This window comes from Lepidochelys kempii, chromosome 18 (genome assembly GCF_965140285.1).
Source record: "Lepidochelys kempii isolate rLepKem1 chromosome 18, rLepKem1.hap1, whole genome shotgun sequence".
NCBI lineage: Eukaryota > Metazoa > Chordata > Testudines > Cheloniidae > Lepidochelys > Lepidochelys kempii.
Genome location: NC_136397.1, coordinates 9,199,334 through 9,220,005, shown reverse-complemented (window position 1 = coordinate 9,220,005; position 20,672 = coordinate 9,199,334). Strand labels below are relative to the sequence as shown.

At 44.2% G+C, this 20,672-nt stretch overlaps 1 protein-coding gene across 2 annotated transcripts in view; it reads right to left on the bottom strand.

Moving 5' to 3' along the window:
• Positions 1–20,672, bottom strand: part of PAX7 (paired box 7) — a 148,934-nt gene that overhangs the window by 15,319 nt on the left and 112,943 nt on the right. The window lies entirely within an intron of this gene.

The window sequence follows — 20,672 nt, the reverse complement described above, 5'->3', positions numbered from 1 at the left end:
AAATAATAAATAAATAAATAAATAAATAAATAATATGGAGACCCAAAGATCTTCACATTAAAGGAAGTTGACTATAACCAAATGTGCCCATGGGTAGAGAAATACAATGATTATATTGTAATCATCAACACTTTACTTACAAAACCAAGCACTTAATTTTGAACTTCTAAAAATCCCCAGGCCCAGATGCGTTGTATCCCGGCATACTGAAGGAACTCTGTGAAGAGTATGGTAACCCATCAGGTGTACAAATTAAATATATCCTTGCAGTCAGGCATGGCAGCAGAGGACTAGATAAGGACTCATATATCCACAACTTGAGAAAGATCTAATCAAAATGATCGTAGGTCATTTAGTGTAACTTCAGCAAACAGAGTCAGTCCATTGGCCAGTGGGAACCAGAATGGGTCCAAATACATTATCTTAGAAGAGTGTGTTTTACTTCTGGAGATTTAAGTTATGTAAAATGCAATCAAGCTTTTAAATTAGATTTTAAATGACTGGGATGAAATCCTGGCGCGAGTGAAGTCAATAAAAGTTTCAGCTCTGACTTCAGTGGGGCAAGATTTCACCCCTGGACTCTATTACCTTATAAAAGATAGCTTGGTGGAATGAGCTCTGCCTTGCTAGATATTTATCATGCAACCATCAGCATGGGATCTGAGTATCAGAACATGGTGTCTAGGGCTGAAGAGAATGGGAACCAATGTAGTCTTATAAAAATTGGAAAATTCTTGATCAACAAGAGGCCAGTAAGGCAACTGATAAGGGAATGGTTCAAATATTATCTATCCAGAGTTTATTATAACTTTGGACGAAGCACTGCAACAATGTTCGATTCCTATACTAGTCAACGTGTTTCAGAAACTCAGGTATCTTGATTGGATAAATATATATTGAATGGCCAGAAGCCAAAGCTGGTTATTGCAGATGGCGCTGGATTGCAGTGATGTCTCTAGAGTGGTATCTCAGATGTCTTCAGATAACAAACCTTTGCTTTGATAGCGTTTTCCATTTGCAGATTTCAAAGTGCTTTACACAGAAGGGCAAGTATCATTCTGATGCAAAAACATGCAGAGAGAGGGCATGCTCAAGGTCACGCTGTGAGTCACTGACAGAGCCAGGGACAGAACACGAGACTCCCGACTCCCGCTCCAGCGCTATGATACTCGACTATGCTGTCTCCCTTTTCAATGTTCTCATAAGTGGCTCACTGTGGACCTGTGCATGGGGAGTGGTGTAATTTGACAGCCAGCAATAAAATCAGAAATACCATTAATACCGTAAGTGACTGAAAACATCTTCCAGGTTTTTTAAATACATAAGGGGAGTGGTTTAGGGAACAGTTGATGAAATGGACATGAGCAGTTTTATTTTTGGGTCTAAAAATCCTAAGCTGACCTATTCACTGATGGATGAAGAATTGGCATGTACTGACAATGGAAGAGACTTATGGATTCCCATTGGGAATGACATAAAGTTGGGAATACAGTGTCACTTGCAGCAACGAAAGTCAATAAGATTCTAGGCAGCACCACGGGAGTATTAGAAACAAGACAATGGGAAGTTATTACCTGATTATTCAAGGCTATCATGAGGTTCCACCTGGATAACTGCCTCTTGGTTTGGACACCCTGCTACTGTAGAGATGTAGAAATTATGGAGACGGTCCAGAGAAAAGTTTCTAAACTATTCAAAGGTGGGTCTTAGCTATGATGATAAGATGAGTTACTTGAGCTCGGACAGTTTGGAAAAAAGAATGGGGATCTCCTTTCAGAGCAAGTCCCTAAGAAAGTAAGAAGGGTGATGGGGAATCTTCTTGGTTAGCTTAAGATTAATTTCCCAGGGCATTGTTACATGTGGGGCTTGAACCCAAAACATCTGGATCTAGAAGCATGAGTCTCTATCCCTTGAGCAAAAGGACCAAATCCAGTGTATCAGAAGTAGTAGCAGACTCAACAACAAAGAGCCACACTATGTTAGAGTAGGTTGCCTAAGGCAAAGGAGGATTCCAGTTATGTTCATATGGACTTATGGTAACTAATCAGACATGGACACACTTCCCCTGGAGATGGAAGAAACCTCAGGCCAAGAGATTCAAAAGTGATTAGAGATTTTGGCACCCAACTTGAGATACCTGAAATCACCCTCCTTCTGAAAATCGAAACACCTTTCTTTAAGGTGTTTCAGGTAAGCCATCCAAAATCACTAGTCACTTCTGATAATTTCAGCCCCAAGATTAGTTAAATGCGTACAAATGGTTCCCCCACACCAACGGGTCAATTAATGTGTGTACGGCTCTGCCCAGGAAGCATTTTCAGAATACTGAACAAAGATAATGGGCTTGACTCTCCTCTCAGGCTGGTTTTACATCAGTGTAACCCCATTGACTGTAGCCGAGTTACATTTGCACTGGTGTAAGTGAGAGGAGAATCAAGCTCAATAGTATCTCAGGTTATAAATGGGATTCACTGATAGATAGCAGAGGTTCTTGATCACATGCATTGATCTGAACAGACTGATAAATTTAGGATTGGGATGGAATTTCTCCTATGGAATAGTAGCAGAATCTCCCCCTCCATCTGTAGAGCGCTGTGTGGATACAAAATTTATATCCGCATCTGCTCCGCGATCCGCAAACATAGTCTGTGGATATAAAGTGGATAGCTGCAAATTTTCAGGGCTCTATTCATCTGAAGCTCTGAACATAGATCTTGTTAAGCTATTCATCACCAAATAATGGGACAGATCCTGAAGATATGCTAGCTTATACCAACGAGGATCTGCCTCATCAACTTCAATGGAGCTACATTGATTTACACCAGCTGTAGATCGAGCCCTATGTCTGTTATGAATTTATTTCCCCTTTTGGCTAATGAATTGCTCGTGAACTACTCCTGATTTCCTTCAGACACATTCCCTATCTGTAAGGGGTCATTGAATAGCTTTTCCAGCTTATGAGTTGTTTCTGAAGTATTCTTTTTGACCATTAGTTATTTATGTTGGTTGGTTACCTAAGTCACATGGTACTTTTTGTGCTCCTTGATTGGATGGCTAAAACATTTTAAACAGAGGAGTAACAAATAAGTAACGTGAGTGGTTCTCAAACTATGGCTTGCAAGAGAGCTGGCTGGTCACATGGGACTGGCTCCTCCTCCTCGTTTCCAGCTGCTAGATTCCATTAGAAGAAGCTAAACATACATTAAACACTTCCCTGAAGTTATTTCCCCCCCAAAAAATATTTCCATGTAAAATGCCACATGGGTGGAGTGGGAGGGGAGTTGTCCATGGGACAATCTCTTTGTTAAGACATGGTGCAACTATGAAAAAGTTTGAGATCCTCTGAGTTAGGCATACGGGTTAGGCACTTTATCCACAAAATGATAAATTACTAATTTAATTATTTCCAGGTTCTGATTGGGAGACAGCTGTCTGGAGAACAGTCTTGCTCATGGCATTTCAGCACTCACAGGGTCACCTGGGATGCAAAAGCAGAGAGGAACAACGACGAAAAGTAAGAACCCCCAAACATTTCAGAATCTTTAAAAGGGCTTAGTTTGGGTTTGGCTTTAGAGATGGACAAAGGTTTGGGGATCACCTTATTCTTATCTTCTGCAACTGTTTGTCCATCCTGGGGTGATCTCTGAAATTGGCTGGAGAAGGGGCTGGAAAGAAAGGGGCTGGCAAGAGATTTACAATAGCAAGAAACAAAAAAGGGTGCCCGCTAAATCTGTTGCGGTGCATCGGCTGGATGTGAATAAAGGCTGGACGTGGGTCTCAAACAGGATAGCTAAGTCCCAGCAAATTAAACCTGGTTTATAAACTTCTTCTGTCATTCAACCCCTGAGAGCTCTCTCCTATCATCAGCATACCAGAGACTGACAAAACCAACCCAAAATCCACAGAGGTGTCTCCTCTCTTCTCCCTTCTTTGCCATTTTTTCCTCTCTCTATTTTTTTTTTCAATTCTCAGCTAAGCTGATATGTGCTCACTCACTATCACAACCCCCCGCGGACACTGGTAATAGAGTGTGGGTGCTGACTTATTGCTTCCAAACAAGATTTCCTGAGATCCTTTGAGTCCTCCCCAGACCTCCCCTCTCTGCTTCTCTCCCTCTTTTTTTTTTTTTTTTTTTTTGGAGTGTGGAGGGTATCATCTATAAATGTGAAAGGAAGCTGCACTACAAAGAGTCCCCCGAGTGGCATATCCCAGCCTCAGGCAAAGCTGCCTGGTGCACTGATAGCCCTGCGTATCTCCTCTAGAACTCCTCTCTCTCCCCTCTCTGATCAATCAAGGGCTGTAATCAGTTAAGGCCTGGCTTAACTGCACTGTAAGATACACTAGTTAAGTCAAGCCAATGCCTTCAGGGTCCCCATCGTAAATATGGAGAGGTCATGGGGAGATGAAATAACCCTGATAAGTTCAGCCACTGCAATGCTAGCTAGACTCAAACCAACCATTTAATAACTCAGGCTGGCAAAAGAATGAAAGAAAGGGAAAATTAGCAGCATCCCATACTGCCACCTGCTTGGCTGTCTGTTCATTTGCTCTCTTGCTTCCCAGCTTTCTTGGGACGTTTTGCGTTTTAAAGGTAGGCCGGCTCCTTTTCAGCTCATTCACCCTAACAAACTTGTAGCAACTTGAGAGAATTTTAGGTTTTTGGGAACCTGCAGCAGATATGAGTTTTAAAGTCAAGGGTCTTCCCTTCAGTCCCGCAGGACAAGCCAGGAATCCAGTGGAAGTGGCTTTTCGCAGCCCCACAGTTGGTTTCTACGGGCCTCTCTGCTGCGTGAGGCCGAAACAAAGATTTCAGGGAGAGATTTTCAAAAGCACAATGGTGATCTATGCTCCCTGTCCACCTCTAACTCAAAAAACACACTCAGAGCTCAAACCTTCTCAGAATATTCAAGTCAATGGGGCTCTGTCGCTTTGCACCAGCTGCGGATCTGACCCTAGAGTTTCATTGGGATAAAGGTACCACTGAAGGTAAATGGGAGAGTGATGATCTTGATAGAGATTTTAGTCTAGGGCTTTTTTTTATCTCATAGTCCCTCTCCCCACCCAGTTCCAGGTAGAAAGTGGAGTTTTTTCCTTCTCTCTGGCTGCGTGTATAGTTACTAGAGACGGGCCAGAGAAAAGAACCTTGAAATTGAGCTCCTGTGAATTTATTTATTATTTAATGCATTCAGCATTGTACAAGGCACAAAATACAGACAGTCTCAGAGCTGAAGAGCTTAAGATCTAATGATGCTTTAAATATTAGGAGGGCTTGGATTCCACTTTGGATCTTAAATCCACCCTTATGTTTTTGGTTCTATGCAGGAAATGGGGGAAGAACTGTTTTCCAGTTACAGTTCTGATGCAACTGAAACCTCGTGGGATTTCAGCCCAAGATGGCAGAAATCGAGTGAGAACAGCTGATTTCCACTCTTCAAGATATCAGAAAACTGGTGAGATTTTGACACAGTGGAATCCTGACCCTGACTCTATATCTGACTGGATCTTAATTCCAAATCGCAGACTAAACCTAATACAGATCTGGATCAAAACACCACTGCATTGGCCTGTCTCAAAGATTTATATTGCAGATAGGAATGAATGACCACAATATACTAAAATTCCCAATCCTACAAAGTCCAAAAACTCAAAAAGGTTCCAGAGCTTCAGATGAGATAAGCATCCACTGTTTCTCTGAACCACCCAAACCTCTTGAGTGTAGTTGGTCTGGAAATCTCATGAGAACAGGCTTTTTTGTGTAAATAAGATTACTAACTCTTCTTGTCTCAGATTGAGGAGCACCTTCCCTTGATATTTTGGCATTTTCACCCCCTGCTGGGAAAAGGAAGCACAAAATGAAAAGGGGAAGAAATAATAAAATTAAATAAAAGTTTAGCAAAGTTTTACAAAATGAAATTCAAACCCAGGTCAGTTCATGTTTTAGGAGAAGCTGCAGCTCAGTTGGCTTTTTATCTGAATTAGTCATATTTCCCTAATTAGTGCTAAAAATATCACCATAGAATAACAATACTGTCAATGGAACAAATCCTGGAGTCTTTACATAAGTCTTTGGTTATAAGACTTCAGACCCATTCAGCAGTTCATCCCTCTTCAGGAAAGCACTAAGCACGTGCTTAACTTTTAGGAACATGCTTAACTGACGTCAATGGGCTTAAACATGTGCTTAAATGCTTTTTTGCAGAATAGGGATGGACATAAGCATGTGCTGAAATGTTTGGCTGAATTGGGGCTATGAAAAAGACACCATCCGTTTATCAAAATCACAGTGCCAGATTCTCTGTTGGTGTAAATGTGTTTTAATGGGTCTGAGCAAGGTGACACGAGCAAAGAATATAATCCACACACAATAAAACCTCACTAACTTGCAATATCCTCTGAATTTTGTGAATTAGCAAGTAAAAGAATAAGTACAATTTAAAAAGCCAGGGTAAGACGTCACAGTACTTTTCTCATTTTTGTCAACGGTGGTTCAGCTTTGGTTGTTTCTGATGATATTCCATAGTATTTTAAACAATAATACTGAGAGTTTTCCAGAGTATACTACCTTATTTTAAATCTTGAGATCACAGTAATATGAGATCTCACAATCATGGCTGTTATTAAATCTTTGCAGAGGGACAGGTAGAGATCATCGATTTTTGTGTGTGGATTATAAAGTTTACCTTTGAGAGAATTTCAAATTAGTGAAGCACCGTAAATATTTTTAAAATTCCCTCCCTCTCTTACTAACATCTCAGATTTAAAAATGGAATAATGTCAAGAATTTAATTTGTTATTTGCCTTGTAGGTTGTTCGCTTACTTTATGTGTTTCACTCCATTTGGACAATGAATATCACCTCATCAGTTTAATTACCCAGGTAGTTTCACCTTCATGCACTTAAATCTAGTCTATCTTGGAGAATTTTATAAAAACATATAATTAATTCAGTAATAGTGCTGGTGGACTCTAGTCTGAAAACACTGAAAGCCCCCAAAGCCTTGTTGATACCAGGACTCCAATAGGGGATTTTTTGTTAGTGAAGGCACAGCCTAAAAGTTTTGGGTTGTAAACAATGCAAGGAATTGTTCAAATCAAAACAAAACCAAGCAAACGAAAAAAACCCCATTTTTATTTAAATTTCTAGTCATTTCTGTGAGCCCTTTTCGGTTACTATTGCTATTACTGCATCACGTAGAAGTTCCAATTGACACCACAGCCCAACTAACGAGAGTGCTGAAGTTAAAGCCGTACAATGCCCCTAGGGTAGATGCAGATATACCTGTATAAAGGTGCTCATACTGTGATAGCTATCCCCATATGGGAGGGGGAATTAGCTATAAGACACCTTTATACTGATATAACTGTGTCTACATTGGAGGACCAGTGTAGCTCTTTCACTAAAAAAAAGAAAAAAAAATCACCCCCCAAAACACTTTTATTGCTACAAAATGTGTGCCTAGACCCAGCCCTAATCTCACCTGGATGGCACAAGCCCAGGACCCTCATGCAATAAACTCAGCATCAAGTCCACAACTTCTGTCAGAGCTACACCCTATCTTGTAGAAAGAGATCTTGATCTAAAGACCTCAAGTGATGGCGAATCCACCATGTCCCTACGCACGCTCGGGCCCACTCCCTTCCATCCTAACTGTACTGCAAAGTGATCTGACTGATCTATCACGCCCTGCGTTACTCCGGCAAAGTTTAAGGCTCCTCGCGCGTGAAGAAGTTTGAAAGCACACGAGCTTCTGCTGATCCAGAGATAAATGGAGGAAAGGGGATTAGAAGCGATTTAGCGGAGGAGAGGGAAGACTCAGGAAGGGCTGATTATTTTAAAGATAAGACTATTTAAAGATAATGATTGCATAAATTTAATTAATGCATTTTCATGCCGCAAATGGCCGTTTTGTAATTAATGTATCTGGCCTCGCTAAGCATGGGAGATCACATCTTCCAATCCCCCTCTCCCTTCCGATTCCCCCCTCCCACCTCCTGTTTAATGAAAGACAGAGAGCAGATGACAGAAACAATTTGTCAGCCAGTGCGGGTGTCAGATGCCTAATTGGCCGCGCTGAGTTAGTGGAAAGTAAGGGGGGAGGCTGTTTCTTCTTGAGGCCTGCTAAGCTTTAGGGTGGGTGCGTGTGTTGGCGGGGGAGAGGGGAGAGAGTGTACCTCATTAATTGATGGAGATTAGGACACAGATTGGCTGTGGCAGGGACGGGGCAGTGACAAGGAGGGGACAGGAAAGGCTGATTAACATCCGTGCAAACAAGCTGCCATATCTCACAATACGTTAAGTTCCAGCAACATTGACAACATCGATGCTGATCACTCATTCTCTTTCTGCTTCCCTCTCTCGCCCCTCTCATCCCTGGTCCCCCTCACTGCTACTGCTGGCTCTGGGCCTCATGAGGTGGAGGTTGGTGAATGGGTACATGCTGTGCTGTAGCTCATGGCCAATGGACGGTGAGCCAGATTCTGACATCTTGCCCAGGGCCAGATTGTACCCTCTGGGTCTGCCACTGGCGGCGACCCTGGGCTGTGTGGCCTCTACCGACCACCCCACCCTGCTCTGGATCCCATGGAGGGAGACTTGATAGTGTGGAAGGAAATGGCTGAGGACATGCCAATGGGGAGAGGCACTGGCCATATCCTACGGAAATCCGAGGGGAGATCACGCCGACAGCTGTCCGCACTAGCCTCCGGGTCACCCCGATTTCTGAGCAGCTCCCTGTGCACAAGTCGTGGTATGTGTCATTCTCAAATATTCTTCAAGAATCTTGTATGGAGGCTCATCGGGATCCTCTTACTCACCTTTGAAACACATTGTATTGCCAGCCCCAAATATTCTACAACCATGTCAGCTCCCACCACTCCCAAAATCATGAGATGGGTGTTAAAAATCATGAGATTTTTTTTAAAGACCCTTGGAATTCATTTTATTTACATCCTGGTTTCTGAGTCTCTAGGATGTGTTCTGGACACTAGCCATAAAACCTTCAGCCAACCATATTCACCCTCACTCTGCCATTACATGGTGAGGAGCCACCTACCGCCTCCTGTCTGCCACATTCAAACCAACTGGTTTGGTTTGGGGCTTGAAATCTTTCTGAATTATGGTAGAGATTTTCGAAAGACTCTTCAGTAAGTCCCATGATAATTCAATGGGATCAGAATTCCATAGACACTGAAAACCTCACTCACTTCCTTCCAGTCCAAGAAATGCCCTTGTGTAACCAACTGCAGCCCATACACACAGACACCACTGCTCTCAGCCTGGACAGAATTCAGAGCTACAGCACCAAATCCAACCGCCCCCTTCCACTTGAGCTGAAGATGAACTCTTCCGGCTGTAAACGGCTGGCTGTTTTCCTCACTGAGGGCTCGTCTCTGATATAGCTTTACTGCCACAAAAGAGTTTTACTCTCACAAATCCATGGGGCACTGCAGCATTTAGGGGACTGATCGCACCTAACCCACTCACAACACTCAACCCAAATCTCACAGCTGAGCTGGCATGACAACCAGAACAGGTTACAATTCTGCAGCACTGTTTTTGGCAGCCCCTATGGTATCTGAGCATGTCACAAACTTTAATGGATTTATCCTCATGGCACCCTGGGAAGTAGGGAAGGACTAACAGGTCCATTTTACAGAAGAGGCACAGAGAAGCTAAGTGACCTGCCCAAGGTCATACAGGAAATTTGTGGTGGAGCAGCAGGGATTTGAGCCCATCATAGAATATCAGGGTTAGAAGGGACCTCAGGAGGTCATCTAGTCCCACCCCCTGCTCAAAGCAGGACCAATCCCCAACTTTTGGCCCAGATCCCTAAATGGCCCCCTCAAGGGTTGAACTCACAACCCTGGGTTTAGCAGGCCAATGTTCAAACCACTGAGCTATCCCTCTCCCCAAGACCTAGGTTAGTGGTCTAACCACTGGATCATCCTGCCATTCACATTTAATGAGCATTAACAAAGTAATGAGGTGAGCCTCATAACACTGCTGCCTTATAATATAAAAATAAATAAATAAAATAATAACAATTCTACTCTTATATCGAGCTCTCATTCAAAGAGCTAAGAGTTCTTTATAAAAGCTGAGACAGTTTTATTAACTCCATTTGATAGCTAGATGGACAAACTGAAGAACAGAAGGTGGATGGGCATGAAGGAGAAGAAGAAGCCAGGAATAGACATGTCCAAGTTTCTGGCTCCTGTTCCTTAGCTCTTATCACACTTAGACATGCTATCTGTGAAAACTCACGTTACTAAGGTACAGTTTTATATTAAGGCTCCATTTATAAGTGGTGTATACGGGGTTAATAAGGAATAAGGAATAGACATTACAAACAGAGATGGTCAACATTTTCTTCTAGATGAAAACAGGACTTTAAAATAAATGATTTTTTGTGATATATTTTAGTTTCCTCTGAAAGGTTCCATCTTTTTTAATGAAACGATTGTCCAATAACTTGGTAGGGTTTTCTGGAAAAGGGAAAAGAGGAGAGAAAGGTAGAAAAAAAATGAAAATCAAAAATAAAAAAGGGAAACATTTTTGGTTTCCAAAAGCTGAAAGAAAATTAAAATTTTCAATTTGAAATGAAACAAAAACTTCTGGTTTGAAACTAAGTGAAAAAAATTGTTTCACTCAATAAAAAAATTGGAAAAGTCCTGAAAAACCTGAAATGAAATGAAACTTTTTTCATTTTTTTTTCCAAAATTTGTAATGGAAAAGGGTTACCTTTTTCAACCCCAGACCAAAAAGAGTTTACTATCTAAGCTCATCAGCAGACGGTGTTATACGGTTAATCAGTCCTGGTTATAAACAACCTACTGACCTAAAACATCTGCTCAATGTTTCTTAAGAGAGTGGGGGTAGAAAATGGAATTTTTCACTGCACAAAATTTCAGTTTTTGGACAAGAAAGTCAAATTGTTCCACGGAAAGCAGACAATTTCAGTGAAAATTTGCATTTACTTGAAAACCCCATTTTCCATTGAAAAAGTTTAGATCCGCATGTGCAGAGGGGTTGGTATTTTCCAGGCATCACCCCTTTATCAAACCCAGAGGTCTCCCTACCCATGTTAATATTGACAGAGCCCCTCACTGATCTCCCTCTTTCCATCAAAGGAAGGGCCAGGGAGCACATCTCCAAGAGAACCCAGTTCCCCTGGAGGGAAGGGGGCATTAGTAGAAATCTCATTAGAATCCTTGCACTGCTCTCTCTCCATGTCTGCAGAGGGACCAGCAGCTCAGGAACCAGCAGGCTGGTAGCCCACTACTGTTCCCAAACTGAATGGCCAATGGGAACAAGTAAGAATCAGTTGGAAATGTATATCTGGAATTTCTACTCTGGGAGGGATCGCCCTGGCCTGTCATGCATCCCTGAGATGCACAGATTTGGGGGATTTTCCTGTTCCAGTGAAAACCCTCCTCCCCTATCCTCAGAACCAGGAAAAACTCACCAGGTTCCTGTGTCCCCCTCTCTGCAAGGGCAAAGTAGTCAGAGACTGGATATCAAATGGATGCTACACTCAGGGCCTGATCCTGCCTTTCTTGAGCACCACCGAGTTCAGTGCAGGTGAGCCGGTAAGGCAGAAGAAACCCTCAAGGCCAAGAGTTAAGATGGTCTCAAATTTTCAAAAGTGGCCTCGGATTTGAAGAGGCTCCAGGTGTAGATTCCCGGCCCTGAGACATGGGAAGCTGTGGGTGCTCCAAGCCACTGAAAATCAGGGGTCAGGTACCTGAGGTCAAAAATGTTTGCCCCCAGCATTTGGGCCCAATTATATAGCTATATAATAGACACCGATCAAATGCTTCGGATGTAGACTAAATAAGTATGAAGCAGGATCTCTTCCAACACAGATGCTTCAATGCCGGGATACGCATAAAACCCTTCCTTGCCATCCAGCTTATAAACCCTCACAAAGAGCGAGTGGGTCAGATCAATGCCTGGTGGTAGTGGAGTCATGCCAGGGAGGAATGTGGCTTTCTGTATATAAAATAAATAGCAGTCGATGACAAGCACCACACTGGCTGAGGATGAAGAAGCCTGTATCTGTCACATCGCTGCTAAGTGAGTAAATGTTAGTGCACAACTGATCGTTATTAGATGATCTACAATAACTGTCTCATTAAATCAGAGTTTGAGTGCGGGCTGGGAGTCTTAATTTAAAGTGCCAATGGTTGCAAGTTATTGAAATCAGATGGATTGGGCAGGGAGGGAGGGGAAGGAAAGAGGGCCTAAGGAGATGTAAGATAGCTACAGGTTATAACCCACACATCCAAGGATTTTCTTATTTCCATGCTGCCACGGGGCCTGGTGAAAATATTCGTTCTCCAACTGCAGTCGCTTTCTGTCTTTTTCCTACCGCTCTCCGCACGCACTTTAAATCGCTACCTAATAAACGATTGGGCACCTCTCTCTGTGTTTTAAATGCAGCGTCAAAAGCAAAGGTTAATGCCTGAGATTGCATTCCAATTGAAAACGCGGCCACCGGTAAATTCGGTTTGTTTAGAGTGGAAATGCTTGAACTGCTGTGGACGGGTGGCGGGGTGCAAGAGCACGCGAGAAGGGGGGGGGGAACCCCCCTCCCACCCCCGTGCCTCTCCTGGACAAAATTTAATTCCAAAGTTTAATGAGTTGCGAAGGGCGCTGGATTAGAAAGGCCGGCTTGCGTGCTGCCAAAGCCGAAGCGCTATGTTAGTGGCTGCTGCAGCAGAAAAAAAAAACAGGGACGGGGTGGTGGGGGGGAGAGAGGGAGAGAGAGAAACCAACAGCTCTGAAAACGCCAGGGAACAGAGCAAGTGAAAAATGTCAGGGCAAATTGCTCTTGACAGTGTTAATATCTGCACCTCATAGCAATAATTACATGTAAATAAATAGTGAAATAGCTCTCAGCTGGAGTCTGCACTCTGAGTGCAGATGCCGCAAACAGCCAGCTGGGGACCTTTCGCTCTTCGGCTACTTATTTCCCCCTCCTTCTTCCCTCCCCCAGTCTCATCCAGGCGGGAGCTGAAGGGAGCTGAGGGCACGATTGCCTTCATCTGAAGAATTCTCTTTGCTGCCTCTTTCTCTCCTGCACTGAAGGTACCCCATCTTTATGCTGTCCTTTGCCAGCTAGAGACGCCTGTTGGTCACAGGGTTGCGGGGGGTGTTACGGTGTTGTTTTCGGTGTCATAGAGCCATAGAGTCCAAGGCCAGAAGGGACCAGCAGATTATCCGGTCTGGCCTCCTGTATATCACAGGCCACCAACCCCACCCGGCACCCGTACACTAACCCCAACAACTGAAACGAGACCAGAGAATAGGAGAGACTGAGATGCACCAGTGCCCGAGGCCCCCGCAATCCTGGCAAGTGACCCGCACCCACCCGCTGCAGAGGAAGGTGAAAACACCCCAAGGTCACTGCCAATCTGACCTGGGGGAAAATTCCTTCCTGACCCTGCAGATGATGATCAGCCAGGATCAGCTAGCTAAGCACCTGAACGCTCAGTGCCACCTCAGAGTCCTGGCCCTCTCCGTCCAGTGTCCCATGTCCAGCCATGGTCACCCCTTCCTTCAATGCAAGTGAAGGGCGGGAGGCTTGGTAGCTTCCCGGTGGGCCTGCCTGCACATGGACCCAAAGGGTAGTTAACTCACTGCCTGGATCTCCTGTTCAGCATTAGGGGCCTCTGCACATTCAAAAGATGCTCCTGATCTCTTCCCATGGCTGGACAGAGATGGGAGGTATCTTCTCCAAGCACTGAGATGATATTTTTCCTACTACTGAAGCGGTTCATCTTTTAAAGGGGTGTAGGAAAGTGTCCGTCTGTGAGCTGGCATCAAGGGAGAGCAGATGCTTGGTTCACCAGGGGACGATTTGGGGTACGGAGTTTAAGCCAACAAGGAAGGGTTTTTTCCCTTGGCTTCTATTATTCTCAGTAGCATCCACCTTGCCTGAGAAACCGCATCACCCATTGTTTCTCTGAGTCAGACTGGATTTAGGGCTATACACGTGCAAAATGCATCCCTGCGCTATTCCCTCCACCGCTGCCAATGCCACGCTGGGAGGCAGAGATGCCCGTGAGAGGGGAAAATGTACATCATTCCAGCAGCCTCACAGTTGGTGAGATGGCTGGAATCTTTCAGCACCACTCTTTCCCCCAGCTCTGCAGGTTTGGGGGAACCTCTTCTCTTTTCAAACCAGTTACCATGGCACCCCTTAGCCCTGCAGCCTCCACCGGGCATGGGACCAACACCATCCTTCCACCCCAGACATGGGAATTCCAAAGCTACAGCACCGAGTGCTCTCCACCAGCCTTAACAAGGAGATTTTAGCTTGTCCGTGGGAAGAATTTTACCTCTGACTTTTAGCAAGTGGAAGCAGTGGGTGTGATCCTTTCATTTTTCTACTTTATGTCCAACCATCTTCACAGTGAAACCCGTCATTTTGACTGCAGATGGCTGGACTTGACTGCCCTCCTTGTGTCCCATCAATGCTGTGTTCTAGAGGCAGAGGGGTCATTGCAGAAAGATACAAAGGTCTCCATGCCCAGAAAGCCCCCATCCCTACAGCTCCAATAAAGGCATCATCTTTGAGTCACTGATGTGCTTGAATTTCCCATGTGAACTGACAGAGATCACGTGTTAGGGTTAGTGATCAAGAGAGGTAATATGGTCTTGTGATTAGAGCACTAGCTAGGCCACAGAAGACTTGGGTTCAAGACTTCCTGGGTTGGGCAAGTCTCTCTGTATTTCTCTTTGGTAAAATGGGGATATCTGTACAGTTCTACTTCACCAGGGTGAGGAAAAATACATTAAGGATTGTGAAGTGCTCAGATAGCACAGTGACAGGGCCACATAAGTGCCGTAGACAGAGATGAGTGCCACATTTTAGCCTCAGCCTGCTCCCATTTAGCCAAGTATCAGAGGGGTAGCCGTGTTAGTCTGTATCCACAAAAGCAACAAGGAATCCGGTGGCACCGGACTCCTCATTGTTTTCCCACTTACCCAGTTCATCAACATACCCCCTTGGTCAGGGGAGCCAAATATTGTAACACTCAGGGCTCACCTGCCAGCTCTCCAGGAGCCCAAGGGCTGCATGTAACCTGCCATGCAGAAATAAACAGGCTTGGCCATAATACACTCGCTTGTATTTGAATTGGCCTTGCTGGGTGAATAGAAATTGCGGGTGGATGGGCACAACAGGTTATCAGGCCTGCAATTGCTATTACTAGCCTGCATAAGGAGAGGGCAGCCACATGCTGCAATTTAGGGTCGCCCCCCATATTTCAATTAAGAGATCTTTCTGAACGAGATCACCTCCTTCAAAGCAAAGCACGGCAACACATGCAGAGATACCTCACCTCTCAGTCTCGCTAGCACCCTGGTCCTGCAGCAGGGAAAGCACAAGCCCCTACCTCTTGAGCGAAATGAGTAACTCCAGTAGCTGCTGAGTGAAGCGCTTATCCTTGCTGGGCTGAGCCACCAGAAGAAGGCCGTGATCTCACCTGCTAGGCCAGTGACTGACGCAGACACAGCTCATTAGCCACTTCCTAATCACCATAGCCTCTGGGCGAAACCAGAGCCAAACCAGGGCGAATAAAAAACCCCAAACCTTTGCCGCAGACAGGAGAGGTTCCTGTCGAACTACTGGCTTATGCAAGGGGAAAAGCTGCAAGGCCTTTCCTTTTGGCTAATGAAATTCACAACATCATCCCACACTGCACTGAGCAGCAAACACAGCTCCATTATTTGGAAAACAAATATGTTCTTTAGAGCTTCCTGGTTGTCAAACACCTTTTTGTTTAGCTCAACAACTAATCCACTTATCGGAGGATAAAGCTGCCAGTGAATCACCAGTATGATAAAAGCATGCACAAAATTAGCAAAAATTTGCCTATGGCTCCTGCACATTTAACAAACACCAGCTCAGAGAAAAATTATTCCTTTTTTTTTTATAACTGAGATCCCCAGGAGAGATTCTGTCAGATAACAGCTTTTTATTTTGCTTGCAGTTTTTTTTTCTCTCTCTCTCTCTGTATAACCCAAACACTGAAGCTGGAAGATGATGGGAGATAATATCGGATCCACTGTGAAACTGACGGCATTTGAATAAGCAAGGAATGCAACCAAGGCAAAATTTTAATAAGTTTAAAAAAACCCCAAAACCTCATGCACAAACCAGAAAGAACTGAGTGCATCGGGTGCTTCCTTAGGTGCTCAGCATTGCTGGATGTGATCCCCATTTGTGAGGTCATGAAATACGCAGGGGGCAGGACATGTCCCTGTCTATTACCTTTCATCTGAGAAGTTCAGAATGTTCTATAAACAGTCAAGATTTCAGCCTTGCAATGCTTGCGTGAGATGAATCAGTACTATTATCTCCATTTGACAGATGGGGAAACTGAGGCACCGAGGGGTTTTTTTTTAGTGACTTGCCCAAGGTCATGCAGTCAAGTCAGTGGCAGAAGAGACAGCTCTCATGTCTCTCAGTTCTATACTACAACCAGTAAACCATATTTCCTCTTTAACTCATCTTGAGCCCATCTACTTAAACCGCGAAAGGGACCTTGCTTCTTTCTAGTGGATAAATTGGTGTGGGATGCTCTCTGACGTTTATCTAGCTCTGCAAACCTTGTGAGTCTCTATAGCTTGGCTGGAAGTCCTCTGAGAAAAGACTTTTTCATGAGATTTCCAGCATTTCTGATCCCAGCTAGAAACCCCTAGAAATTGAAAACTCCTTAGAGGTGGGCCCAAGGTACCATGGAGTCCAGATCCAGATCTGGACATCCCCAAATGCTGGGAGTGTTAAGAACATAAGTGCTGCCAGTGGGGTCAGACCAATTGGCCATCTGGCCCAGTATCCTGTCTCCGACAGTGGTCCATGCCAGAGCTTCAGGGTTGTGTACAGAACAGGGTAATTATGGAGTGATGCCCCCTTGTCTTCCACTCCCAGTTTCTGGTAGTCAGAGGTTTATTGCTGCCCTGAGCATGGTGTTGCCTCCCTGGCCATGTTGGTTAATAGCCATTTGATCCTCCATTAACTTATCCAGTTCTTTTTTGAATCTAGAGTGTTCAGATTTGTGGTTCTGGTTCATTTGCAGAGATAGCATCTGATCCTGCAACTGGCTCCACTGAAGTCAATGGGGCCCTGCACTGGCATTTGTATCCATCTGCATTCATGATCCATTTGCAGGATCGGGGCCATGGGCCTGGCTCTGGAGTCTGGATCTGGTTTTCTTGTCTAACTTTCTCCACAGTCATGGGGACTCAGAGCCAGCATTATGGATCCAGACCCCTCACTAAAAGAACCTCTCAGAACATTTCAGCATTTGAAAAAAAGTTTGGCCCCAGTCTCGTTGTAGAAATGGGAGAAGGTTCGAGTTGGGGAGATTGTGTGGTGGGGGTGGGGGAAGGCACAGCATAGTCAACAATCCATTCCAGGCCAGGCCTTAGGAAGGTCCAGGAAAACACCAAGCAGCTCCTGGGCAGCACAGGTTGGGTCAGGCTGGAAGCCAGAGAACACCAAGGAGTCTGTCTGTATCTTCAAAAACAATGAGGAGTCCTTGTGGCACCTTAGAGACTAACAAATTTATCATTGTTTTTGCTGATACAGACTAACACGGCTACCACTCTGAAACCTGTCTGTATCCTTCAGCCTCAATAAAGAATCCCCATCATATCTGTTACATTGCAGACCAGTCTCTTCTCGATCACGAGAGACACGACATGAGGACTGATATTCTTTCTGGGCTGGTTTTCGCCCATCGCTAACTGGCAACCAAGACAATCACTCTTATGGATCTAAAGGCAGAAGAGGCCTGGGATTACTTCAAGTCAAAGCTGCAGAAGCTATCGGAAGCCTGCATCCCAAGAAACGGGAAAAAATTCATAGGCAGGCGTTGTAGACCAAGCTGGATGAGCAAGCATCTCAGAGAGGTGATTAAGAAAAAGCAGAAAGCCTACAGGGAGTGGAAGATGGGAGGGATCAGCAAGGAAAGCTACCTTCTTGAGGTCAGAACATGTCGGGATAAAGTGAGAAAAGCTAAAAGTCAAGTAGAGTTGGACCTTGCAAAGGGAATTAAAAACTATAGTAAAAGGTTCTATAGCCATATAAACAAGAAGAAAACAAAGAAAGAAGAAGTGGGACTCTAAACACTGAGGATGGAGTGGAGGTTAAAGATAATCTGGGCATTGCCCAATATCTAAACAAATAATGAGGCTAACGAGGATCTTAGGGAAAATGGTAGCATGACAAATGGGAATGAAGATATGGAGGTAGATATTACCATATCTGATGTAGAAGTGAAACTCGAACAGCTTAATGGGACTAAATCGGGGGGCCCAGATAATCTTCATCCAAGAATATTAAAGGAATTGGCACATGAAATTGCAAGCCCATTAGCAAGAATTTTTAATGAATGTGTAAACTCAGTGGTTGTTCCGTATGACTGGAGAATTGCTAACACAGTTCCTATTTTTAATAAAGGAAAAAAACGTGATCCGGGTAACTACAGGCCTGTTAGTTTGACATCTGTAGTATGCAAGGTCTTGGAAAAAATTTTGAAGGAGAAAGTAGTTAAGGACATTGAGATCAATGGTAAATGGGACAAAATACAACATGGTTTTACAAAAGGTAGATTGTGCCAAACCAACCTGATCTCCTTCTTTGAGAACGTAACAGATTTTTTAGACAAAGGAAATGCAGTGGATCTAATTTACCTAGATTTCAGTAAGGAGTTTGATACTGTGCCACATGGGGAATTATTAGTTAAATTGGAAAAGATGGGGATCAATATGAAAATTGAAAGGTGGATAAGGAACTGGTTAAAGGGGAGATTACAATGGCTCACACTGAAAGGTGAACTGTCAGGCTGGAGGGAGGTTACCAGTGGAGTTCCTCAGGGATCGGTTTTGGGACCAATCTTATTTAATCTTTTTATTACTGACCTTGGCACAAAAAGTGGGAGTGTGCTAATAAAGTTTTCAGATGACACAAAGCTGGGAGGTATTGCCAATTTAGAGAAGGACTGGGATATCATACAGGGGGATCTGGATGACCTTGTAAACTGGAGTAATAGTAATAGGATGAAATTTAATAGTGAAAAGTGTAAGGTCATGCATTTAGGGATTAATAACAAGAATTTTAGTTATAAGCTGGGGATGCATCAATTAGAAGTAACGGAGGAGGAGAAGGACCTTGGAATATTGGTTGACCACAGGATGACTATGAGCCGCCAGTGTGATATGGCCGTGAAAAAAGCTAATGCAGTCTTGGGATGCATCAGGAGAGGTATTTCCAGTAGAGATAAGGAGGTGTTAGTACCGTTATACAAGGCACTGGTGAGACCTCATCTGGAATACTGTGTGCAGTTCTGGTCTCCCATGTTTAAGAAGGATGAATTCAAACTGGAACATTCAAACTGGAACAGATACAGAGAAGGGCTACTACGATGATCTGAGGAATGGAAAACCTGTCTTATCAAATGAGACTCAAGGAGCTTGGCTTGTTTAGCCTAACCAAAAGAAGGTTGAGGGGAGATATGATTGCTCTCTATAAATATATCAGAGGGATAAATAGCGGAGAGGGAGAGGAATTGTTTAAGATCAGTACCAATGTGGACACAAGAACAAATGGATATAAACTGGCCATCGGGAAGTTTAGACTTGAAATTAGACAAAGGTTTCTGACCATCAGAGGAGTGAAGTTCTGGAATAGCCTTCCAACGGAAGCAGTGGGGGCAAAAGACCTATCTGGCTTCAAGATTAAACTCGATAAGTTTATGGAGGAGATGGTATGATGGGATAACATGATTTTGGCAATTAATTGATCTTTAACTATTCATGGTAAATAGGCCCAATGGCCTGTGATGGGATTTTAGATGGGGTGGGATCTGAGTTACTACAGAGAATTTTTTCCTGGGTATCTAGCTGGTGAATCTTGTCCACATGTTCAGGGTTCAGCTGATTGCCATATTTGGGGTCAGGAAGGAATTTTCCTCCAGGGCAGATTGGAAGAGGCCCTGGGGGTTTTTCGCCTTCCTCTGTAGCATGGGACACGGGTCACTTGCTGGAGGATTCTCTGCACCTTGAAGTCTTTAAACCATGATTTGAGGACTTCAGTAGCTCAGACATAGGTGAGAGGTTTATTGCAGGAGTGGGTGGGTGAGATTCTGTGGCCTGCATTGTGCAGGAGGTCAGACTAGATGATCATAATGGTCCCTTCTGACCTTAATATCTATGAGTCTATGAGTCTTCAAACTCAAGGACCAGAGGCCAGAAGAAAGGACTCACCATCAAAGTACTATTGTGCCTTAAAGATCACTGAATTCCTCCCCGCCTTTGTGAATCCCCATATGTGTCCCATTATTGCAAAGTCATGGTGATTTACAATGATTCTTTACTGAGTGCCAACAGGGTGCCCAGAGGGCCATGCGCGCATAGGAGAAGACACGGTCCCTGCCTTAAGAAGCTTACAAGCCATTGCAGAGGCCCATCTCAGAAAAACTCAGCTCTGGCTCCTACCAGACCAAGCGGACAGGATGCTGTCTTGATAAAACTGCTGCCCACAGATGATAGGGATCTTGGTTTAAGCCTCAACGGGATGGTTCCACAGCCAGTGGATGGGGAGACTAGATAAAGTCGCTCCAGTGCTTGGGCACCATTGGTGGCTAACAAGATATCGGTGT